At 49.2% G+C, this 24,364-nt stretch overlaps 1 long non-coding RNA gene across 2 annotated transcripts in view; it reads left to right on the top strand.

Annotated features, from left to right (window-relative positions):
- The first annotated feature begins 587 nt into the window (after positions 1–587).
- The window catches only part of LOC132243359 (uncharacterized), a 48,140-nt gene continuing 24,363 nt past the window's right edge, over positions 588–24,364 (top strand). For both annotated transcript variants that reach the window (XR_009454833.1, XR_009454832.1), the window contains exon 1: positions 588–1,388. This is a non-coding gene — a long non-coding RNA (uncharacterized LOC132243359). The remainder of the gene's footprint in view (positions 1,389–24,364) is intronic.

The raw sequence follows: 24,364 nt of genomic DNA, 5'->3' as shown, positions 1-24,364 counted from the left end.
CCCTCCTTCCTTTTGTCTGCGCGGGAGGCAGAATACATGGGCTTACAATGTGACGGGATCTGTTTTAGATGCAAGAAGGGAGGTGAGTCTGCCGCACAGCCCAGAGGGAGGACGAGCTTGCCTGTGATGACCCCAAAACAGCCCAGTCAGGGGAATAACGAGACCTCGTTCTTTGGGCAGATGCAATCTCTTTTATTAGACCCGCTAAATAGTTGGAAAAAATTGTTCTTTGCAAGCTTTCGGGCACAAACACCTGGGAAAGCGAAGGCATAGGGGAATAACAACGCATTTGAAGCATTGACAGTGCCTTCTGGAGCTGGCGTGGACGTGGCAGGATGGGCTTCCTCTGGTTGATGGGTGCCAATTTCCCGATCCGTCCCGCCCAGGGCATTGCTCTGCCTCTCGGCGAGATGGCAGCAAGGGGAAGCAGAGAATCAGGTCCATTGCCTCGACTCCAGTATCGTTGGAGCTGGTTTTGTCTGCCGGACTGGAGGAGCAGAGCGGTGCAGCTCCTCTCCGTGCCCCTGTCCACCGGCAACGCCGTGCAGCCAGCGCAAACATTACACATGTTTGGGAGCTGCCAAAACCCTGGTGCCATTTTTCAGACACCAGAAGTGAATGTCAAGCAGTGTCTGATAACCAAGCCAGTCATTTGGGCATTTCAGGTAGGACCTGCACTTTTAGACCTGCAGGGATAACCGGCCTTGCTCCAGGGACCACCCCGGGAGCCGAGACCTTTGGCACCAACTTAGAATATGGTCCGTACTCCGCGGTAACAATAACCGCATGGGTTTGTGTTAATATACAACATTAAGGTACTTATGTAGCAGCCCCTGCACTGGGTCCCGTCTCCTCTTCCATCTCGACCAGGCCATAAAACAAATGTAATTTTAACATTTTCTCACCAAAGGTTCAGAAAGTAGCGCAGGACCGGAGAGAGAAAGCAGTCTGCCTTGCCCTGTGTAAGAGCACTCCTAGAAATGCAGCGAAGAAGCTATAAAAACCTAACAAGTTTTGATGTGGGTCTCCCCCTGCACCCTGGATAGTTGCTGAGGCTCAGATCTGCATTTGCAAAGGCAGCTGGCTGGACCCCTGATGAAGCCAGGTGGGGCATATTAGTTGAGCTAATCACCAGGCATTGATACCAGGTGTGGGGGCCTCCCAGGAAAGGTTGAAGCTGCTTTTCTTTGAGACAATAGGAGCCAAAGAAATGCAGCCCTTGGGCCTAGTGAAAACCCAGGCAAAAGTAGCAGCAGCTTGCTGGGAAGCCCATCTGATAATGAGTCCTTAGCATCTGGAAACCCTGTCACTGCTTTTTGGATTTCAAGTGAGCCTTTGAGCGGATATTACAGAAGATAAAGGACGTGTGGCTGCCAGGCGAAGCCCAGGTAAGCGCCTTAAAGCAGGATGGTTGGAAGGGGAAGGGTCTGTTATTTGCACTGTGCTAATCTAGGAGGGTTTGTTTGGGACAGGCAGACTTCAGAGGAGTTTGCTAATGGATTATACTGCTGATCTGTTTGCCACGTGGCCCTTTTTGGGATACAGGTAATCCCTGTGGCTTTGTGGGCAGAGTCCCTTGTAGATATTGCATGGCTGTCTTTCAGTTTGTACCCCTTCTCCCCTGGTCTCTTCTATACCAGGCTCCACACTCCCTGTTCTCTTGTGGCTGCTCAAAGCGTCGGTGTTACCGAAAACGGGGGTGGCAGGGAGCCGTTTCTCATCGGGTTGGTGATGGGGCTGCCCTGTCCAGCTGCCTGGTCCATGGGCCTGGGTGAAGGGGAGGCCAAAGGCACCTATCAAAAGGAGCTGCCTTTCCCCCTCAAAGTGATGGAGGGTTTAGCTGTTTGCTCCCTCTCCAGCTGGCTACCAGGAGGAGGAGGAGGAGAGGTAATAGCGCTTCTGCTCTGCATTTGCACATCCATCTCCTTTCTGTGTTAACACACAGTCTTTTTCGGCTGCAGTGTGCCCATGTGCTTGCCTGAGGATCCCATGAGACCTCTTCCTCTAAGTCAGGGGCAGAAAAAAATCCTCCCGGTTGAAAAAATGTATTGCCGCTGTTCCAGCATTGCAGTGGGAGGCTGCAGCTGGGCCCAAGTGGGTTTTAATTTGTTCAGACTAGTGAACAGGATTATATCTGGGGAGCCTAAAGGGAGGGCGGCTTGGCCGCATGAAGCAATGCGGTTAATTAATCATGGATTCAGCTTGGGTCTAAGTCCTGGTTTTATGTGGACCTCAGCACTTGTTGGCGATTGTCTGTATTGAAATGACCAGTTTTAATTGGCTAAAAAAGGCCTGAAGCGGGGAGATAATGGCCTTACTCTCCTGATTTTTTTAGCATAGAGGAGGGATGGAAAAGTAATTAAAAGCTGAGATATTAATATTTGGGGAAATGGGATTGGATAATGAGAAAACAGGGAAGAAAAATGCCAAGAGGGCAGGCAGTCCTTTAAATAGGGATATATGGTTGGTGTAATAAAAGAGATCTTCTCTACCATGAGCTCTGATTTTTTCCCCCCCCATCCTCTTCATTCATCCCTCCGGTTTCTCTGCAAAGATTAGTTCAAGAATATAAGATTTCTCTAACGCCTCATCGTAGCAAACGGCGCTGACAGTCCCTCTGTATCCGAGCGGTTTGCTTCTTGGCATTAGTTAGTTGGGGTTTGTTTTTTAATTATTTTGTTAAGGCTAATCATAGACTCGGAGACAACGAGGGTTGAAGGGAGCTCAGGAGCTCACATCTAGTCCAACCCCTGCCCCAAGCAGGACCAGTCCCAACTACATCATCCCAGCCAAGGATTTAAAACCTCCAAGGATGAGACTGCACCACCTCCCTGGGAAGCCTGTTCCAGTGCTTTACTGCCCTCCTAATGAGAGTTTTTCCTAACATCCAACCTCAACTTCCCTTGCTGCAACTTGAGCCCATTGCTCCTTGTTCTGTCAAATATACATGAAAGAAGGATTATAACCGGCATCTGAAGTAGGGCAAGCAGAAGGAAATGATGTGGTTCGGTATCTGGGGGGAACTCGAGATGGGACTAAATCGCATTGCAGGCACGAGACTGGCACAGCGTGTGACGGGGGAAATGACAAGGAAGGTATTGTCAGCGCAGCGGCAGCAGATGGTGCACGCGAGCTGCGGATGCTCGGCGGAGCGGGAGCCAGAGCCCAACCTAGACTGAGTCTCAGGTGAGAGTGGAGGAAGGGGTTTCCCTGGCCTGATCTGAATGAAGCCCACTGACATCCCTGGGAATCTTCCCTTGTCTTCAGCAGACTCTGGGTCAGGTCCCACCTCCTGGCTCTGCTTGTCTTCTTCATTTGCAATTCATCTAACCCTAAAATATCCCTGTGCCTGCAAATCTCAGCCATGCGCTCGCATCCTGAAGCGCTCCGTGACAGTCTAGCATTAGTCACGCATTGCATTATTTATTACCCCCCTTATTCCTTTTGCTTTGCAACCTCCAGGAAGAGCAAATTCTGGCGCTGAAGGCCCTCGCCTGGTTTAAAAATAGTCAGTTAATGACTTGCATCTCTTGCCCTCCATCTCCAGCTTGCGATAACTCGACCGCAGAAAGCAACGTGCACCCCTGACCCCGGCCGTGGTGCTCTCCCCACGCGGTGCAGCCTGCTCTCAAAAGGACCAGGCTTGGGCTGTTTCGGACTAAAAGGGAGGAGTGAGTTGCAGAGGTTGGGGGGGCCTCCATAGGGAGCAAGGAGCTCTTGCTAAGTGAGTGAGGGTTTGATAGCAGCCTTTAACCACCTTAAGGGTTGCAAAGAGGATGGAGGTGGGCTGTCACCTGCCCCCACTGGGGACAGAGCCACGTGCAATGGGCTCCACTGCAGCAAGGCAAGTTGAGGTTGGATATTAGGAAAAACTTTCTCACTAGGAGGGTGGGGAAGCATTGGACCAGGCTCCCCAGAAAGGTGGTGGAGTCTCCATCCCTGGAGGTTTTGAAGACCCAGGTAGACAAAGCCTCGGCTGGGATGATGTAGTTGGGGCTGGTCCTGCTCGGAGCAGGGGGCTGCACTAGATGTGACCCCCTGAGCTCCCTTCAACCCTCATTTTCTATGATTTTAACTAAAACAGCCTTACGACTCAGCCCCAAAAAGGTGATCAGGTCAGAAGACCTCAAGGGAGAGAAGGCCAAAAACCCAGCAGGGATTTGTGTTGAAAATGGAGAGGGATGAAGGGGTGGGGGTGTTAGCGACATTCTTCAAAATCTCTCATTTTTGAAGTTAAAAAAAATAATTAAAAAAAATGGACATTTCTTTTGAGAAAGGGAAATCCAACATTTTTCAATGTAGGTAAAATCCAAAAATGTTTTTTATCATCCTTTGATTTTTTTAATATCTGGCTTCCATGGGAGAGGCAGAGTTTTTCAAAAGAAACTATAGAAGGGAAGTGTATATATGTATATTTAGCCATGCTGTCACTTGCTTAGCTTGAAATAGGGGTTAGTAGGACTTTCCCCCTGCTGGAAAACGGTGAAGAAAGTTGGGTTTTCACCCTTGCGTTTCCAGGTAGTTCCAACTTCCATAAAATGCATGGATTACTAATGGCAACATTTTTTGATTGGAGAAAATTGCTGTAAGAACGATACCTCTCTTTCTGGCTGCAACGGTTGCTTGGAGCACACGGAGATCAACAAGAAAATAGTGCTTTACCGCCGGGACACGGGGCTCGCGTAGTCCTGGCAAGATGGACAGGCTGCTGGACGGGCCCGGGCCAGGCCGTTGGAGCAGGGGTGAGTGGGGGTGTCCGGCCCCGGCCACGTGCACACTCGGATGTGCTTTGAGCAACCTCTTCAGCCTGAGCCTTTTGTTCAGATTAGTGTAAATGAGCTATAATTTCCAGGGAGGTGAATGGACTTGTACCCAGACAGGAGAAAAGTGAGAAGAGAAGCTCGCTATCTTTCAGCACATCGTTTTATTGGCCCTGTGTTAATATGTAGGAGGTCACGTACTCTCCTCGCCCAGCAAAGTCAGCCCCTCTCCTTGCCTAGGTTCACATGCAATCAGGTTTTGTGGTTTCGGGCTTGCTTTTGAGACCACCAGAACTGGTGTCCCCTTTGCTGAGCCCTCCCCGTACTTAATATGCACCGCATCCTCGTTTGCATACTTAACACGAGGCAGAGAATTTCTATGAAGAAATCTATAGCTCTTAATCCAGTGATGAATCATTTATGGGATTTTGGATTATTCACTTTGCGCTGAATTAAGTTGTCTCTCTCAGACAAAACAAGACCCCTGACATGATCTGCGTCATAGATCTGACAGCACCGTGATGTATGTTGCTAGGATGAATTATTTATTGGACTTCTGGATCATTTGCCCAGCAGCTTATTAAGCTGTTTAATTTTAAATCTGTTCATATTCATTCCTATATGCACAACAAGGATTTAACATAGATGAAATCTAGTTTTCCCCCTTATCTGCTAGTGAATTATGCATGGTGTTTGGGCTGTCTTTGCTTTGCAGAGCTGAGGTTGGCCCATGGTTGGAAACCGGCACCTGGGACTTGCTGGCAGAGCTGGTGATCTGCCTCTCTGAAGTCTAAAATGTGCAAGGATCACATTGACTATAATGATTACGTTGACTGCAAGGATCACATTGACTATAATGCAGCTCTGTTGACTATAAACGAGCCACTGTGCCCACCACGGCCACCTGAAGCCTTGTTCTTTAGATTAAATGCTTTATTGGGTAAAATTCCTTGGCAGGGAGGAGATGCCACCAGTATCATCTACCCTCTTAACACTGCCGCACATGCAAAGGGAATCGATATCTCATCTGACCTACCCATATATGCTATTTTTTGTATCCCCCCCCCCCCCCCCCAGTGCCTTGTGCCCTTTGCCCGCTGCCTAACGGAGGGTACGATGAGGTAATGATGGCAACATGCAAATTGCAGCCTCATGAATGCCAAAGATGTCCATGATGATCCATGTTAAAAAGAAAGGCATGCTGTTGCAATTCATTTGTGGCTAGGGAGCACTAAATACCGTTTAATATTAATAACTTGGTCATCATTCATGTAATTGCATCAAGGTCGATTGAATTCTAACCAAAGGGCTTTGAGGAGACGTTCTTAGGAGCGCAGTCTGCAAAGGAAGTCCTGTAAGGTCAGGGGATGGTGTCCCTTCCAGCCCCTGAAATAGGACCCGTACTCTGAGGTCTCTTGTAACGGGTCTCTCTTCGTTGCTGTCCCTGTGCTCTGCAGGCTGGTCCTGCTGATTCGGGAATGGGTGCAATCCTGCTGTTGTCTTCGTTAGCAGAGCTGGGTCCTTGGTTTGCTCTGTGGAAGTGTCTGGCACCTGAACGGTAGCTGAGCTGCTAGTCTGCGTGTGAGGTTGCACTGGGCAGATCCATGCAGAAATGCAGCACGATGCCCAGCCAGGGCTCAAATCCTCGGGGGGTGGGAGGGGGCTTTACCAGCACTTAAAGTAGATCAGTACTGTGTCTACCGGGCATCTGGGACAGATGATCTTCTGTAAACCCTGCCCATGCATGCCGAACCCAGACATACAGACAAACTCTCCACTTCTCCCACCCAACCTTCTGATTTGCTTGCACTGAGTGAAGTGAAGCTCACAAGCTAAGTCTCAGTGCATGGGGATCTAGCCATTGCCATTTAGCATTCCCATACTGGACAGTCATAAAATCATAGACAATGAGGGTTGAAGGGACCTCAGGAGGTCACATCTAGTCCAACCCCTGCTCCAAGCAGGACCAGCCCTAACTACATCATCCCAGACATGGCTTTGTGTAGTTGGGGCTTAAAAACCTCCAGGGATGGAGACTGCACCACCTCTCTGGGGAACCTGCTCCAGTGCTTCACCACCTAGGGAGAATTTTTTTTCCTAATATCCAACCTCAACTTCCCTTGCTGCAACTTGAGCCCATTGCTCCTGGTCCTGTCATCTGCCACCACCAGCTCCATCCTCTCTAGACCTACCCTGCAAGTGGGAAGGTCGTGCCCACCAAGAGTTTTCCCTTGCACACGCATCTGAGCAAAGCTTTCTGGTGGTGGTTGGGTTGTAAGAGAAGCTGGATTGTAGCACTGTCCCCATGAGCTGATGGGAGCGTGGTTCGCACACGGGCCGTGTGATGCTGGTTTTTCTGTCCCCAGCAGGTGTGCGACCTGCCGTGGCAGGTACCTCCGTAGCGGCTCCACTGCTGTTTCTGGGTTGGGCACGTGCAATCAGGGCCCTCCCTCCCCAGACATGCCAGGGCTGCAATGCAGACAGACCCTGTCTCTCTCCCCACCTGCAAAGCACCGAGCCACTGAAGCTAGCAGGGTTGTGAAAGGGGGAGAGATTTACCCAGGTCGGTTCACGAGTTAACAGCAACGCTGGAACAAGACACCGTAACTTCTAGCGTCCAAGGCCCTTCCCTGACCACCAGATTGCATCTGATGGGCAGCAAGGCCATATCCCTGCCCAAGGCAGGCTCGGGTATACCTAGACCATGCTTGCCTGTCCTGCTCTTGAACTCTGGTGTTAGGGATGTTGCAGCCTTGCTAATCTACTCCAGTACTTAACTCACTTTCCAGCGAGAGGGTTTTTATTCCCAGGGCCTGGCGTGCTCTCCCTGGCTGCCGATTAAGTCCATTACTTCTTATTCCATCTCCAGCGGATGCAACACAGCAGTTTATAACCTTCCTTCTGCCGTAACTCCTGATGTACTGGAAGTGTTTTTAACGCCTGTCTCATCTCCAAGTCACTTAGTGTAGAAAGCCTGAAGTGACGGAGGATGTTGCATGCCCGTGTTGGACATTTGTCTGCATTTAAGCGCTGCTGGAGGGGTTGGGCCCAAGGTTGTATTCGCTGGGGGCTGAAGCCTGGGGTCCCATTACAGAAGTGGGGTTTGCCGGTGCATGGCTGAGTAATGGCTAAGGGGTCACCTGATGGTGTCCAGCAACAGTGCTGTTTGCTCTCGGGGTTATATCGTGACTCTCCGCATGCAAGAAGCAATGTGAGCTAGCTGCATTTTGAGGCGCTCCTGGGCACGATGCTTTGGGGTCCTGTTATCAGGGGCTTTTGCTTGGACAGTTCGGCACTTTCCCTCCCTTGCCAGGGGGTGATAGCACAGGGGACTGCTGCTGCCTGAGCATTTAGCAATGAATCTTTCCCTTCCAGACCCCCAATTTTGTTGTTGCTGCTTGCACCTCCCTTTGGTGGTGGCCCTTCTTGGTCTTGGATCAAGGCCCCAGGACTGTTGCATGTCGAGAGATGGACGGATGCACTTGAAAAGCACCCTAGAGCCACCTATGGAGAGAGAGAAACCCATCAAAGTTTTTAAGCTTATCTGAGAAAGGGTGGGGGGCCCGGCGATGATCCACCACAGTCCCCTTCATGTCCACCTTGTTATGAAAACTTTATTTCAAGCTGTCTTCCATCGGAGAGGTCCCAAATTCCCATCTCGCTGCACCAGATCTTGTAAATCTCAGTCGTCCTTGGAGGCTAAGGCACAAATCTCAGAGCTGCCTTTGCTTTTATTCGCTCTGCTTTTGGTAACAAAATAATTGCACCAGCCAGCTTCTTGCTTATTGCCTCTCTCTTTCTATCTATGTTCAAAAAGCTGGCTTCAGATACTGAGGATCCCAGAAAGTCTCATCAATCATGCACTGAGTCATGAGCCTACACAACTCTCTGCAGCATCCTCCAGCACGCTTGGCCTTTCCTATCTTTCGTTTAATTTGCTTGGTTTTTTTTCCCCCTCTTCCTCATGATTTTGCTGCTAAAATTCCCTCCGCTGCCTCTTAAACATAGATCCAGCTTTGTTCTTTAGTGCCTTTCATCGCAGGCTCTCAAAGCACTTTATAAACATCAATTAGCAATACCTCACGACATCCCTGTGAGGAAGGTACAGGAGATTTGGGCAGGAAATGAAGAATATTGTAGCTAGATGAAGCAGCAAGGGAGAACTTAGGGAAGATCTAATTAGACGAGTTGGAAGTTGCCCAGGGTACTTGTGCTGTGCTGAAAAACGCTGCCTGGGATCCTATAAACTGCTGATGACTTCTGGCTATTGTCTGTCTTGGAAGAGGCTGCTTCCAGGAGGCCAGTGCCCCTTCTGTGCGCGCTGGGCTTTGAGGCCGGCAGCTTCTCCGAGCTGCCAACACCATTTCCTAGAGACATCCCTAGCAGCTGTCTCTGCCTGACCTGAGCACACCTGCCAGCTTGCTCCCAATTCCTGGCTCTAAATCCCCCCAAACCTCATGTGTTTTCTGTGCCAGCTGCTGGCTTCAGCTAAGATGGAGCCTATCCCTTCTGTAAAGACTTTCTCTCCTGAAAAGAAATCCCTCACTGAGGTTTTTTTTTTGGCCAGGGTGTTGGGGTTAATGCTTTTTTTTTTTTGCAAAACAGGACAAAATTGCTACGTAGCTCATCTATGTGCATCACCTGTGCTCCTAGCACAAACCAGCCCCTGAGCTGATGGAGGACGGCTTCTGCAGAGAACGGGGAATTGCACCAGATGGTCCTCCCCTCCCGAGACCGAGCCGGTCCAGTCCTCCTCCGCAGCCCCGGAGACTTGAGAGATGCATGCCACAAAGCGATAAGGCTGCAGCGTCTCCTACTCCGCCGTTGTCTCTTCCCATCAAAATGAGCGATGTCCCCGTGGAAGAAGTCGGGATGCACTTTCCACAATCGGCCGTCGCTATCTCCTGCCTGACCCTGCTCTCTGCCGCTTTGCATTAGGGTAGGCATTCATCCGTCAGCACTCAAAGGAAGTAAAAACCCTCCGACGCCAGTGATAAATGGAGCCGGTTTATTAGGTTTGAGCAGCGATCATGAGAGAAATGCACAAGGAGGAATGGGATGATAAAAATCGTCCTCCCCTCCCCAGGCACCGAGGGTCTCGGCAGCGCGCACTCTCATAGAGCAGAGCGCTGTCGAGTGCTTCATCTCTATAACAGATCATCAGATGATACGGGAATTAAGTCGATAAACCATATATGCCCTTATCTAGAGACAGTGCATGGAAATTAGATTTGCTCTTCACCTCTGGAGTGGGAGGGGAGGATAAAGCCCTGAGGATACTAGCTGTGAACACTTGGATGGGGAATCCGGAGCTGTGTAGGACATGATTCCTGGACCACTTTTGGATGTTATTTACGGAGTCATCTCTATTGGAGAAGCGACCCTTATTTCTCGAGCTAGTCATGACCACACCTGCATTTTTATAGATGTGCAGAAAGCCCCTACTGCTGCAAAGAGCGCCGATCCCTTGCTTCTGCAAACAAAATGCAACGTGCTGAGACGTCGACCCGCTCTCCGGTGCTTCTCCGCGCCCTCCAGTTAATGCCCTCCCTCTGCCGATCTCCTGGCCCGACGGCGGCCACCTGTTCAGCAGGGCTGGCCTTCACCGGCTCATATTCCCAGCTCCGGCTGTTCATCTGTTCCCCCAGCACGGTTGACTTAACCCCCCCGCACCAAAGAAATGAATTTTCGGCTTTAATAATACCATGTGGCACTTTCCAGGGTGATGTCTGTAGCTTCACAAATCCTGATGAAGGAGAGAGGAAAATTCCAAGCGAAAATGAGAGGCAGGCTTGATTTATTGCATATAAACAACTCCCTGTATCTTATTATCTTTCCTGTGAGAGAGCCTGGAGATTTAGATCAAGCTTTATCATTCACATTGAAATTCATTGTACCGCGTGCCTCTTCTAAGAGCTACACTTTGAGTTATACACAGACCCTTATTAAACAGGTGCTCATTAAAGTACAACACCTTTATAAATTCTTCCTGAGTTTTGTTGACAGTGCACATCAAACACGAGCCATTAAGAGCTGTTCATTTTCCTGGAAGCGTGCAATCATAATGCATTACATGACAAAATAATGTGTTTACATGACAGATTTAATGCTTGATCTGCTGCACGAAATGCTTCTGAGCACCAGCAGATAAGAGAAAAATGTAACATTATACTTCCAACTGTCTATTAATTCTTAACTAATAATAAATTACCCCGGGAGGCTGATAGAAACGGATGCGAGAGCCACGCGAGCACGGGAGGAATTCATGAGGCCCGGTGACGTCGCGGTGAATACTTAAACGCGGGCTTGGGCACTCCAGCTAAAGCAAAGTATTTCCCCGGCCAGGCAAATGGGACCCTGCTGCTTTCCAACTCGCGGCTCTTCGGCTACTGGGCTGTCATGAAAGCCCACGTTGGTTTGCAGGGGGAGAGTGAGGCGCATCAAGGTAAAGGGCTAGCTGGAGAAATCCTGGGTGCTCCCTTTATGGCAGCCAGCAGAGAGGGTATAAAGAGCCCATGTGCTATGTGCATATGCACTTTTTGCAGGGTCTGATTTTTAGCCTCTTGACCCCTTAGGGTGCGGGCAGTGCACAATCGCCTTTGCAGACACTTATTGCAAAGGTGCCCATGGCCAAGTCGAAGCGTCCTCCAAGTAGGTGGAAACTACACTCTGCTCCCGGAGCTCCCCAGGGAAGAGTTGTAGCATTCATCATCGGCAGCCCCTCGCAGTCGAGGATGATGGTCTTCTCTGTGGGTCTGAAGATGGTGGACAAGGCTGGTCCAGGATTGCTAGACTCTTGCAGCTGGGGCACGTGTTTCCGGGCAGGGTGGGTAGCTCTGGGTTCTTGGTTCGGTCCACGATGCACTTTCTGTCACTCCTGATTTCCCATCTCTTGTTGTTATGAGGTTTCAAAGTACTGAGATCCCCGCGGCAGACTCTTCCTCCGTTTGGGGTGGCCCTGGGCGATCGTCTCCCAGAGTTTACCTCCAGACTCCCTCTCCAGCAAAGGTTTCCCCTGCTCCTCAAGCCCTGAGTGTATATTCACACAGTGGAGGGGGCAGACATTTGAACTAAGACACCACTGCAGCCAAATCCAGAGCATCTCCCAGGCTGATGTCCAGGGCAGGACACCGCTGAGCTCAGCAGAGGCATGCCACTCTTTACCAGCTGCAAACTCTCCGCTTCGCCCACCCAACCTTTTGATTTGCTTGCAATGAGTGAAGTGAAGCTCGCGAGAGAAGTTCGGTGCATGGGGTTGTAGCCGCTGCAGGTATAGCTTCTGCCATTTAGCATTCCCATGCTGGACAGTCATAAAATCATAGAAAATGAGGGTGTGAAGGGACCTCAGGAGGTCACATCTAGTCCAACCCCTGCTCAAAGCAAGACCGGCCCCAACTACATCATCCCAGTCAAGGCTTTGTCTACCTGGGTCTTCAAACCCCCCAAGGAGAGATTCCCTGTTTGCAGATGATGCAGCCTTGGTTGTTCACTGTGCATCTTCCTTGCAGAATCTCTTGGGCTGATTTTCTGAGTTATGCAGGAGCTTTGGGATGGCGATTTAGTCTCAAAGAGACTGACCACGTACCAAAGGGTGGAAGAACCAATACCATATCGCTCTGGAGGATAAACCCCTGCGTGTCGTTGAAGGTTGTTGCTACTGGGGTTGTAGGATCAGCAGAAATCCTGACCTTCAGACCGAGGTGGCTAACAGAATCGGAAAAGCAGCTACGAATTTCGGGCTATTACAGAAAGGAGCCTGGAATAACGGCGAGGTGAAGATGCACACCTACAAAACTTGTGTGCTGTCATCCCTGCTTTATGGCTCAGAAATGAGGACCACATGCTAGGCACTTCAAGAGATCGAGCACATGAGATATCTGTGTAAGACCCTGAAAAGGAAGTGGGAAGATGGATTTCCAAACACAGGTACTGGACGGCTCAGGACTGACGCACTTAGAAACCGCTATCAAGAAGAGGAGGTTGCAATGGATGAGCCAGATCCAGAGGAAGAGACTGTATCCTCCAGAATATTTTGTATAGTGGGATTCGCGATGGCTCTAAAAGCCAAGGTCGCTCCCGATGGCGCTACCACGAGATGTGCAAAAATGATATGAAGTTGTTCCACAGAGATGTAAGGGAAAAGATGCATCTGCCATTTTAACACTACTCGTCCTTCAGCCTCAGAATAAAGAAACAACTGCAAAGCCACTTGAATAGGAACATGCCACGCGCTGTATAACATCTGCGCGGGATCCCATCTGGTCTGGAGGGAACATCTGGCACTGGGTGCAGCTCAGCGCAAAGTGGCCTCGATCCAGGATGGAAGCAAAGCGAGAGAGAAGGAGGCAGTGAGCTGAGCTGGACTCCAGCTCGGACAACACGTGGACCTGTGAAGCTTGTAACAAGCTGCGTTGCTCTTAAATTGGGCTTGAAAGCCACAGATGGATTCATCCGGCAACTGTCTTGGACCTCTTCCATGTACACCAGGAGCAACGATTGCCTACCAGTGAACCATGGCAGCCTCCGCCAGCCTCAGTCCTTGTCCCAGGGAAGCATGGCCAGGCGAGCTCTGCCTAGAAATCTTTAAAAACCAAACAGCCCCAAATCTGCTTGTTTTATTGCAAGCATGAACTAAGGAGGAATGGGTATGTGCAGAAACAATGATTAATAATGATGTGCAATCCAAGGGTGGGTAATACACCTGTTGGCGCTCTCTATTTACGGAGGGAGCTTTCCGGAGGACGGGAGCACCAGCTTGTTTTAGCTCCAGGCAGCTTTCTCCCCTCCGCTTTTACGGCTTTTTCAATCGCTTTCCTCGCCTGCCGCAGGAGGCTTTTATTTGCTGATCAGGGCAGTTAACGAGTTGGAAAGTCAGAATAATAAAGTTATGTGAAATGCGCTGAATTGTTTTGTCGGGTGAAAGCTGACCTAGCTGGATGGGGAGCTGGAGAGGAGGAAGAGGAGAAGGAGGGTTTCCTCCAAGGGAAGTGCCCCCACTGTCAGAGGAGAGACACCAGCCTGCTGCGTCCTGGGGATCATCTGGACAGGTGTGCTTGCCCTGCTTGTTCTCTCTGTTGCCTTTCTTGCAGCGAAACCGCTGGCTCAAAGGAGAAATGTGCAATGGGTGCAGCTTTGCAATGCAAAGGATTTGCTACCAAGCTGTTTTTACTGTGAAACGCTATCAAATCAGCTGCCTGAGACCGAGATCGTTGTCCTGGGGCTTCAGTTCAGCTCCAGGATGTTATACAGCGAGTGGTGTATTCCTGTTAAAGCGACTTCATAATTGTTCTTTTATGCTAAGACTAAGGGATGCAGCGTTTTAAAATGACAGATGTATCTTTCCCCCCACGTCTCTGGACTTACCTGTTTTAATCGATTCCAAGCTAGCGGAGATGGAGCAGCCCTGGCAGGGAGGCTTTTATCAACAGAACTGGGAGTGAAGCATCCTTCTCCCACTGACTTACTGCATTTTTAGGCACTTGCATGGATTTGGGTCCTCTGCAAACCAGCAGTCCTTACTGACCATTTGTGCTACGGTTTCTGTACCAGTTTGCGGTGTGATTCAGCACCCGGCTAGCTGCTCCTTTACCAGCACCTCCAGACTTTGCAGATGACACCAAGCTGGGGGTGCCATAGATATGCTGGAGGGTTGGGTTAGGATTTAGTGTGACCTAGACCAATTGGAGGATTGGGCCAGAAGAAATCTCATGAGGTTCAACAAGGACAAGTGCAAAGTCCTGCACTGAGGAGGGAGCAATCCCCTGCACCGGTGCAGGCTGGGGGGACGGGCTGGACAGCAGCTCTGCAGAAAAGGACCTGGGGGGACAGGGGGCAAGAAGATGATGGATAGGAGCCAGCAGTGTGCCCTTGGTGCCAGGAAGGCTACCAGCATCCTGGGCTGCATTGGCAGGAGCGTTGCCAGCAGACGGAGGGCAGTGATTCTTCACCTCTGTTCAGCACTGGGGAGGCCACATCTGGAGTCCTGTGTCCAGCTGCGGGCCCCCACTACAGAAAGGATGTGGACACATTGGAGAGAGTCCAGTGAAAGGGCAATGAAAATGGTTGTGGGCTGGGGGACAGGACTGGTGAGGAGAGGCTGAGGGAACTGGGCTGATGGAGTCTGCAGAAGAGAAGACCGAGGGGGATTGAATAGCAGCCTTCACCTCCCTGCAGGGGGGCTGCAAAGAGGATGGAGCTGGGCTGTCCTCAGAGGGGGCAGATGACAGGACAAGGAGCAATGGGCTCAAGCTGCAGCAAGGGAAGTTGAGGTTGGATATTAGGAAAAACTCTCTCCTGAGGAGGGTGGTGAAGCACTGGTGGCATCTCCATCCTTGGAAATGTTTAAGGCCCAGCTAGACAAAGCCTTGGCTGGGATGATGTAGTTGGGGCTGGTCCTGCTTAGAGCAGGAGGTTGCACTAGATGTGACCCCTGAGGTCCCTCCCAGCCCTCATTGTCTGTGATTTTATGATTGATCCTTGCAGTTGACCCTTCCAGCAGACTCACTCAAATGTCTCATTTCTTCAAGTGAACTCTTCTAAGGAAAAAATTTGACCTGGAAAACCAAGGGTTGGGATGTGAGATTCAGCATTCCTGTTTGCTAGGATGGTCATCCCATCCTAGCAAACCGCTGGGGCGTGTGTGTATAATATCATGTGTGTGTATTTAACTTTGTTCCTTCTGGGTGTAACTTTGTCCCCTCCAGAAAAATGACTCCTTTGCTATTGCTTACTCTTGTTCCACTTTTAATTCTGCCAGATGGGCATAGTCTGAAATACCGAGGGCCATTTTGGGCAGATAAAATGGAGAATGAAAAATACTTAAAGTGTAATAAACTTCTACAACCCTCTACCCCATCTCTCAAAGCAGCTTCAGAACACCTGAGTGGACTTTAAAATCATAAATATGGTGGCTACTTTTAAGAGGTTTCCAATTTTGCCTTGGTTATTGTACCACATACTACAGCCCTGGTGCTGGCAGCATGCTGCACACCGAGAATCTATCAAAAGCTTAGACCTGAACTGGATTTTTTCATAAGGACTCATTTTTCCAGTCTTTTCTTTTTCTTAAATGTTGCATTAGTGTCACATCAGCGTTTGCATTTAATTATTAGTCGTAGATTTTTAATTAAAAAAAAAATGCAATACATGCCATGTTTATGTATCAACTACAACCCCCTCCCCCCCCCCCTTTGTTTTTTGGTTCCAGCCAGATCGGAGAAGTATTTCTGTGGCTTCTTCATTTAAATTATTACAGTCTCTCTTATCGCATTGCTTACAACAAGGCTGAAGGAAGGTGATGGGTAGCTGCTCAGCAAATTGCTTTTAGTCTGGAGGAAGTCACATCCGCCCATGCAGAGGTATTAAGTAAGATGTGATGCTGCTGCCTGGCCAAACGTCCACAGCGATCTGGATGCGTTCCCCTTAAAGCAAAAGGGCAAAGCCAATGGGCTGGAATCAATATTACTGACAGCAGCAACTGATTCACTTGTTTTTCTCTTCCCCCTACATGGAAACTATTAATTCCCAGCTCCCTGCAGTCAGCTGGGCTGGAAGAAAATTGTTTAAAAGGTGTAGTAAGGGACTTGCACACAGAACGAGGTGAGGATGCAATCTGCAGGAGTTAGGAGTTGATGGAAAGCTGAGGAAGACGAAGTTTCTTGAAGTCCAATGTGGATTGACTCCTGACTTTGGCTAGGACAGCTCAGCTGGCCAGCCAGTTCCTCTTGGGTGGCCAGAGAATAAAAGTAGGTCTAAGGAATGAGGGCTATACGGGAGTTTATTAAATGTTGGCATTTTGCTGCTCTTCCTTAAGTTACCGAACAGCTCATAATATACAGAGCCAAGGGCCTCCGTGCTCCTCATCCAGGCCCTGGTGAGTCTGCTGCAGACACTGTTTGCAATAACCAGTATCATGAAGGTTTAGAAATGCTCGTGTGAATGCTGTTTCTGCCTCTAACAGCCCTTGCATCTGGTGTTGCACGATTGACTCCTGTCTTTCTGGCCTTACTATTCATTTCAGTCATTTGCTGTTGACTTAATGAAGCTGTTGATTCCTGCCTGCCGCCCTGATCCTGTGCATCTTGTTTGCGCTCCTCTGGTTCCAGCCGTGGGCAGTCGGGAGGCTTTGTTGATGCCGATGATGAGAAACGGTCCAAGGCATTTGACTTGGGAGCAGACAGCATCTCAGTTAGGAAACCAGAACGATACAGCAGGCACCGGAGAGGTCTCGCAGCTCGGCTCTAGAAGGGGCACTCTCATCAAGGAGGTGGGGTCCTGCAAGGATCGGTTCTTGGCCCTTTGCTATTTCACATTTTTTATCAAACACAAAATTATTCGCCAATTGGGCAGCAATGTCAGGGACTGGCAGGGGAAGAAGAGGACAGGTTGCAGCTGGAGAGCAGCTTGGTATGCTGAGAGCAAGCAAACAGACAGTGTTTCCATATGGCCACCTATTATAAAGCCTGCCTAGGAACAGACAAGGCAGGCTGTAGTCACAAACTGGGGTCTATCCCCATTCATGGGGCTGGACAAACTGAGGTCCTAATGGTAATGCCCACAGAGACCCATTTATAGCAGGATGATGCGGAGGGAGGGGAATCATTTCTTTGGGTCAGATGTGTAGCCAGTGTCGTTACCATTTCTGGGCAGCCCTTTCCTTAGGCCTGAAGGACAATTAGCAAGGATAACAGTGGTTAACTACAATTAACTTTGGGGAATACACATATTCCTTCTGCAGCTACAGAACAACCTCTCTAGGACGTGGCTAAATGCTGTTAAATAGCTCCTGCCTTCCTCCCCAAAGGTGGCTGCATTTCCTTGATGGCTACTGCAACATCGCTGCGGAGCCCGTATCCCGATGTAGGGTTAGCAAGTGCTCTCAGGTCCCTTGATGACTATATTCATCCAGTTACAGCAAATCACATGACTAGCCCTATTCCTTAAGCAGGGGTGATTATTGAATGATTATTTGTGACATTTACTGGCGCTTTTTTATAGTTTAATTTCTCTACAAATTGGAGCATTCGAGTGTTGCAAAATGCGGGCACCAAAATCAGCTGTTCGGTCTCCTGAATCTCGGCACCTGTTATAGGGCAGTTCAGCTACAAATCCCCCATTTTACAGGGTCCTTCTCAATATCCACCTCCTTTCTGCGCAGGCCAGCATTCACTGCCCCCAGGAAAGGTATGAGCTCGTGCTGGCAGTATGACACTTTTAAATGGAAATCAATCATAAGCCGATTTTAATATTTTTAACTGGCTCCACTACATCCCTTTTGGGACTATTTATGTAGCACCAGATTAAAAACCTTTCCTGTTACTCCTCAGATTGTATTGATCCGGTGAAGCCTGCTCTATTTCCGGTAAGCCTGTTATACCTGGAAATAGGATGCAAATCTCCTAACGGCAGCAAAAATCTGAAAAGCTTTAAACTCAGACCTGGGTGGGATTAGGATTTAGCAGCTGAAGTCCAAAGTTGTGGTCCTGAAGATCCCTGCTGAGCTGTGGCTGAAGTTACAGGGGCCTAAGCTTAGTTGGCATCACTGGTTTAGAGCCAGGAGTTCCCAAGTAAAATTTGGGGTACCTGCCTTGCATATACACCCAGGATCTAGGCATCCCTGGGTCCTCTGAACAGCTCTTGCATCCTATGGGAAATGCTTGTCGGATTCAATATCTAACGGACCCTGGAGAAGGAGCCATAGGCAGGTTCCCCCCATCCCAGCAAAGACCTGGGTGTTGTGGATGGTATTTCAGGGCAGGGGTCCAAAGATGGGCACTGCAATGCCTACCGGATGCCCAGGTCCTTATGGCATTTAGCTCTGGGACTATACAGGAACGTCCGAGGTGGCTGGTGAAGCCATTTAAAGGCATAGAGTTAGGGAGTCGAGCCATCTTTATGGAGGCAGCTCCTGTATCTGACACAAGTCTCTGTCCTTTGCAATGCACGTACTATTCTCTCCCATGACATCCTATTGATTTGCTTGCATTTCGTGCTGCAGTGTTGCATTGCCTGCGTATTTCTGACAGTGCAGGTCAATGCCTCGTGGCTCCCGTTGGCATGCCCCAGTATCCACTAGCACGGTCCTCTCCCTTCTGTCTACCTACCAACGATGATCTCTTTATTGTCCTTTAGCGGCTCTTATAGCCCACTCCTCCACTAACCAGCCGCCTTCTGTCTGCATCCAAAGCAGGCTCTTCGGAGCGGGCCGGTCACTGCATTTTGCCATCCGTACGTGTCGCTGGCAAACGTCAATACCTCCTCGGGCTCCCCATTCATAAAGACCAAGTTTACAGGGAAATAAGAGTCATGGCATGTAGTGACATCTCGGAGGGTCGAGGACAGATCCGGTTAATTCATCCAACACCGCAGCTGAACTCTTTAGCTGCTGCTGGATTTGGGCCACTACAGCATTTCCAAGCAGACTCGACCCGGGTGTGAGGTCTGGCACTTGCATTGCAGTATTTATTCACTGTTTGATAATGCGTGTGAGTTATTAAGTGTCGGCTCCTTTGGGGGGGACTACCATACTCTAGGGCATACCCGGCAAGCCCTTTATCTTAGATGGGGCCTTGCTGTAATGCCATAATACTAATGGGAATCGATCCCTCCTCTTTCAGTCCTTCAGAGGAGCGGCTGTCTATGGTCTATGGGGTTTTTACAGGCAGGGGGGCCTGAGTTGGCTTGGAAATGCAGCGTAGAGGTGCAGGGGTTGGACCCCAATGAGAGGGCACAACTCTGTCTAGGCACAGGTTGTCCCCCTCCCTGTTCCTGCCGCCCCTGGGAAATTGGAGACACAATGCCAAGTACCTTGGTTACTGGCCAGGAGAAGGGAGACTTTCTTCCCATCATCATATAACGAACAAGTGAAGACGGCTGGCATCGAGTCAAATTATTACATCCTAGTCCCGGCCCGGTCGGATGAGGACGGCACCTCGATGCGAGCGGACATTACTGCTGTCGTGGAGAATCGACGAAGGAATCGGTCCTTTCCCCTTGGGTTTCATCAGCATTATGGGGTCCGGGTCTTAGTCAATAAGTTGGTTCAAGCAGACAAGGGGTTCATTTTATCCTCGTCTTTCGGGGCTTTTGTGGTTCCTGCCTCTCGTAGCTGAGAGGGGTCCTCGGTGTTTAAAAGCAAAGACTTATGACACAGGTTTTCCCCCCAGCTTGTGTTTCTGGCTCCATGCAGTGGCGATACACTGAGTGCAGATTACCTGGCAGTGGTTTCTTATCAACACAAAACAGCTGGCGACGTGGTCTTTTGTGCTCACACAAGTGATGCAGACACAGGGGATGGTGAAGCAAGTCTCAGGAGCGCCGGCTTTCCTCCCGCATCTGCCCGGCTTCAAAATACAAGACCTGCGCCCTCCTTTGCTTTCAGGCAGGACCGAAACGCCAAGTCTCGGGGCAGTGGCGATGGGTCTTTCTTGCTACCAACAGCACCTTGGCCGCTACCCTTTGTTTTGCTGGGTTCGTAGTAAAAGGAGCAGGAGGGAAATGTTGCATGGCACTTTCTGCCTCGGGGTATCACTCCCCCTTCTGCAGGGGTGAAGTTTTGTCTCCGGGACTATTGGTCCTCTGCCCCGATAACTCCACAACTTCAGCAGCTCCCAATTTCCACACTGGGACAGCAAGGAGGCCAATATTGGAGGGATATCTCATGACTCGGTTTGGCTGCGCTTGCAGTCTGCAGTAAAATAAATGTTCTCCGTAGACACCTTCGTGGGCTTCGTACGCCTGATAATGAGCGAGCACAAAAGCCTTGCAGATAATCCGCTTTAGCCTTTTCTAGGAGCAGCAAGACTCCTCAAGTTTTTAATTCCTCCTTTATTTTCCAGCTCGTCAGGCACCCTGGGCATGGCTTTATTATCCCTCGTCAGAATGGAAATGAGGTCACAATGTCCTGAAATATTATTCTGTTGCTGACGCTCTTGCAGGAAAGACTGCACCGTTTCCAAAGGAAAGTCGCTTTCTCTTTGGCCTTTTTTGACCCGGTTGGAACCGCCAACATATGGCCACACATTTCTTGCACATCTCCATCATCTGTGCCTGTGTTCAGGGCAAGATGGGTTTGCAGTCATTCTCCCCACATAATGCTAAAGCACTTCTTAATGACCTTGCCTTATAATTGGACCCTTTACTCATAAGCTTCAAAGCCAGGAGGTCATCTAATGGCCTTCTCTATGTTACAGGCCATTCCTTCTACCCAGTTACTTGTGTAAAGTGCCCAAAAGCGCCTTGGATTTGACCAAAGCAGCCTTCAAATGAAGACTAGATGACTAAAAAGCCACCATGTCTTCCCATGCTAGTAGCCTTCCCTGTTTGTCCCCTTTTTCAAGTCAGTATTTATTGGGCTTCCGGTTCCAGCCCTTGGTTCTTGCTACGTCTCTTTCTCTACTAGATTAAAGATCTTTAAGATGCAGAATTTTCTCCCCGCAAGGAAACTTGCACTGGGATCAAGTCATCTCTCTTTCTTCCTTCAGATATAACTTAATGGATTAAGCTAGTTAAGCCTCTTGCCATCAGACCTTCTGTCCAACTGTTGACTTATCCTTTTGCAGCACCATCTCTACCATCCCAGGGTTTTGACATCCTTTTAAAAATGTTGGCTCCAGAACAGCGCACGTCATTCTGGGATCGGTTTGACCCGCGCTGCAGAGAGAGGTGAAATCACTGTCTTACTTGCCATCCTGGTGCAACGTGCCCGGAATCGCACTAACCCTTCTTGCCACAACATTGCCGGGGGCATGCAGGCAGGTCTGCTTGTCTGCAACGACCCATAGATCTGCTTTTGGAGTCCGCTTTCCAGCCTACGGGCTCCCATTCGTATGCCATTGTCAGCTAAATCGTGGAGTCCTCTACGAAGAGTAATGGTCTCCATGAGTAGGTACTTTAGTCACCTCTTAAACCTCTCTGGGCAAAGCTAAATAAATCAAACATCCATGATCTCTTAAGTCACTGCACTACACTGGCAGCAAAATAGCTGGCGCCTGTGACTGAAAGACCAGCAAAATGAATGTATGTGCAATTTTGGTTTAACTTTCTGGTAGGAGATGCTAGATTTGCTGGAAGAAGGGAGAAGCAGAGCGCCCTAGCATCTAATTTGGGCTGGGTCCTTCAATTCATTGCTTGTCTTTCACCTGTCGTCACGATTCAGATGTAATGGGCAACTAATGGAGAAAATAATCAGAAGCAATTTCATCCATCTCCTTCACAGAAAGGCAGGTGAGCCTTAAACCACATTAAACATGAATTTTTTATGATCGAATTGCGATTACATACAAATACCGTTAATTGAAGTTTTACACCAGCGTATTATTTTACTTTATACAGGGAGGCTGGATTTGAATAATAGATGATGAGGGTTGAAGGGACCTCCAGGAGGCTGCATCTAGTCTGACCCCCTGCTCCAAGCAGGACCAGCCCCAACTACAGCATCCCAGACAAGGCTTTGTCTACCTGGGTCTTCAAAACCTCCAAGGATGGAGACTGCACCACCTTGCTGGGTTACCTGCTCTAGTGTTTCACCACCCTCCTAGTAAGAAAGTTTTTTCCTAAATCCAAACTAAACCCCCCTTGCTGCAGCTGGAGCCCATTGCTCCTTGAATGTGGACTCTCGAGAACCAGAGCAGCAGGGGGAGAACCCTAAATTTTACCAACCTGGCAGCCCTTATCTGTGCAAATGGCTTACATTTTCCTCTAGAGCTTCACAAAAGCATCTAGTGTGTATTGATGAAATGATAGAGGGGCAGGAAAATGGGACTAAAGCCACCAAACGAGAAGTGCTTGTAATGGAGCAATCCATGCTCCGGGCAGGGGAGATGAGGGGCTGCCGTGCGTTTCTACAATGAAGGGCATTACTGGAAATGTTAGGTTTGTGCCTAAAACAAAACTGGAAAATTAAATAACCTCTATGGCCCTTTCCTGGGCTCTCCTTCCTCACTCTCTCAATAATTAGTTCTGGTATTTATACTGTATTGGTATCCATGTCTCTCTGTGCCATGCACTGTGTACTTCTACAATAAAAGGAAGGGTCTCACACTTCTGATCTGTTTTAAGCCGGCCAATATTTGAGGCTGGATCACGGAAAACTTTTGCTCTCGTCGGCCAGTGCTTGTTCAATAGGGCTGTATTCACACGAGTCCAAATAGCACAGTACAGACCTTGGTGCCCAACTCGTGCTGGTGGATGGAGCAGAGCCTGGGTGTACGTGGGGTTTTCTTTTTCTTGGTCACCTCTAAGCATGGACAAAAATGCAAAAGCTTTCCATAGAAATACGATGCTCTTTGTATGAGTCAGTCATTTGCTTGCATAGAAAAGGCATTTTCTTCAACCAGGGTTTCTGCTGCGCAGTGCTCATGGGATCAAGAGGAGCCTGGCTGCCACCCCTCCTCTTATAGAGGGACACTGTGGAGGAGACGGCAAGGAGTAGACGTGCCCCCTGAATACCGGGGGTATTTTAATTGAGGGTTTCTACCTGGAGGAAACTACCTGTGCTTCCATTTCAGGTTGAGGCACTGAAAGGGGGGAAAAATGCAATTTTTGTTATAAGGAGCGCTATTTCTGCCTATTCCCGCATTGCATTGCTCTGGTCTCAGGGCTGAGAGGACAATCGGACAACTGCTTTTTGAGGATTAGACTAGCACAGCCACCATCACGATGTCAAGGAATAGAAAAGCTAGAAATCTTTTTCGGCAAGGACCGAGTCTTTGCATTTGTACAGCACTGAGCACAGCGGGCCCTGCTCAGTACCGTGCATATGAAATAATGCCACATCAGATGCACAAATGACCTGAGAATCCAGCCTTCGTTTGGCCATTAGGTGCCACTATTTTCCTATGTTTTTCAAGCAGCTTGAAGGCAGGTGGTTTCATTCGGTCGCTGCCTCTCCCCCGGTCCGAGAGCGATGCAAAGTCTTGTTACTGCAGAGAGGTTTCGTGGACGTGAGCAGCAGCATCGGTGACACAAGTGTGGCTTCCCCTTTCCGCCTCTCTCTTGGGGAGTCCAATGTCTGCTAGAAATTATGGTGAAGCCAATTAGGTACAAATGCTTCCTCTCACTTGTGTGGTGTGTTTATATAGGGACTTCACAAGAAACATTGCTAGCAAAAAGCCTTCCATTTATGGATTAATTCGACAATTTAATTTGAGCAGGACCTGCATCATTTTGTATGAAAAGCGACAACTATCTAAATATTTTGATAAGCAATAATTTCTTCAGGCAAGTACTGTATTATGGGGTAATTTCATCACCGGCTCTAGAAAATTACTATTTAATTTGTAAGAAAGGCAATATCTCTGCGCTCCATGCTGCACATACAAAATGACCCAAGGCAGGCGTGTGCATACTAGATACGGAGTTCTGGTTCCTGGCTCTGCCACAGCCCACCTCTGTGACCTTGGGCAAGTTATTTCTCTTCCTCGTGCCTCAGTTTCCCCCTCCTCCTCTATGTGCCTAAGCTGCAAAAATCTCTTGGGCAGGAGCTCTCTAGCTATTCCCAGCACGCAGTTTGTTGGGTCCCTTGATAACATAGTAAAAAACGCTAACAAAGTCAGGCCTGCCACACCGTCTCTCAGTCCAAAAGATACCTATTGAAAAAGAAAAAC

This window comes from Alligator mississippiensis, chromosome 9, assembly GCF_030867095.1.
Source record: "Alligator mississippiensis isolate rAllMis1 chromosome 9, rAllMis1, whole genome shotgun sequence".
NCBI lineage: Eukaryota > Metazoa > Chordata > Crocodylia > Alligatoridae > Alligator > Alligator mississippiensis.
Note: the sequence above shows the minus strand (reverse complement) of the source record. Positions and strands in the feature narration are given on the sequence as shown.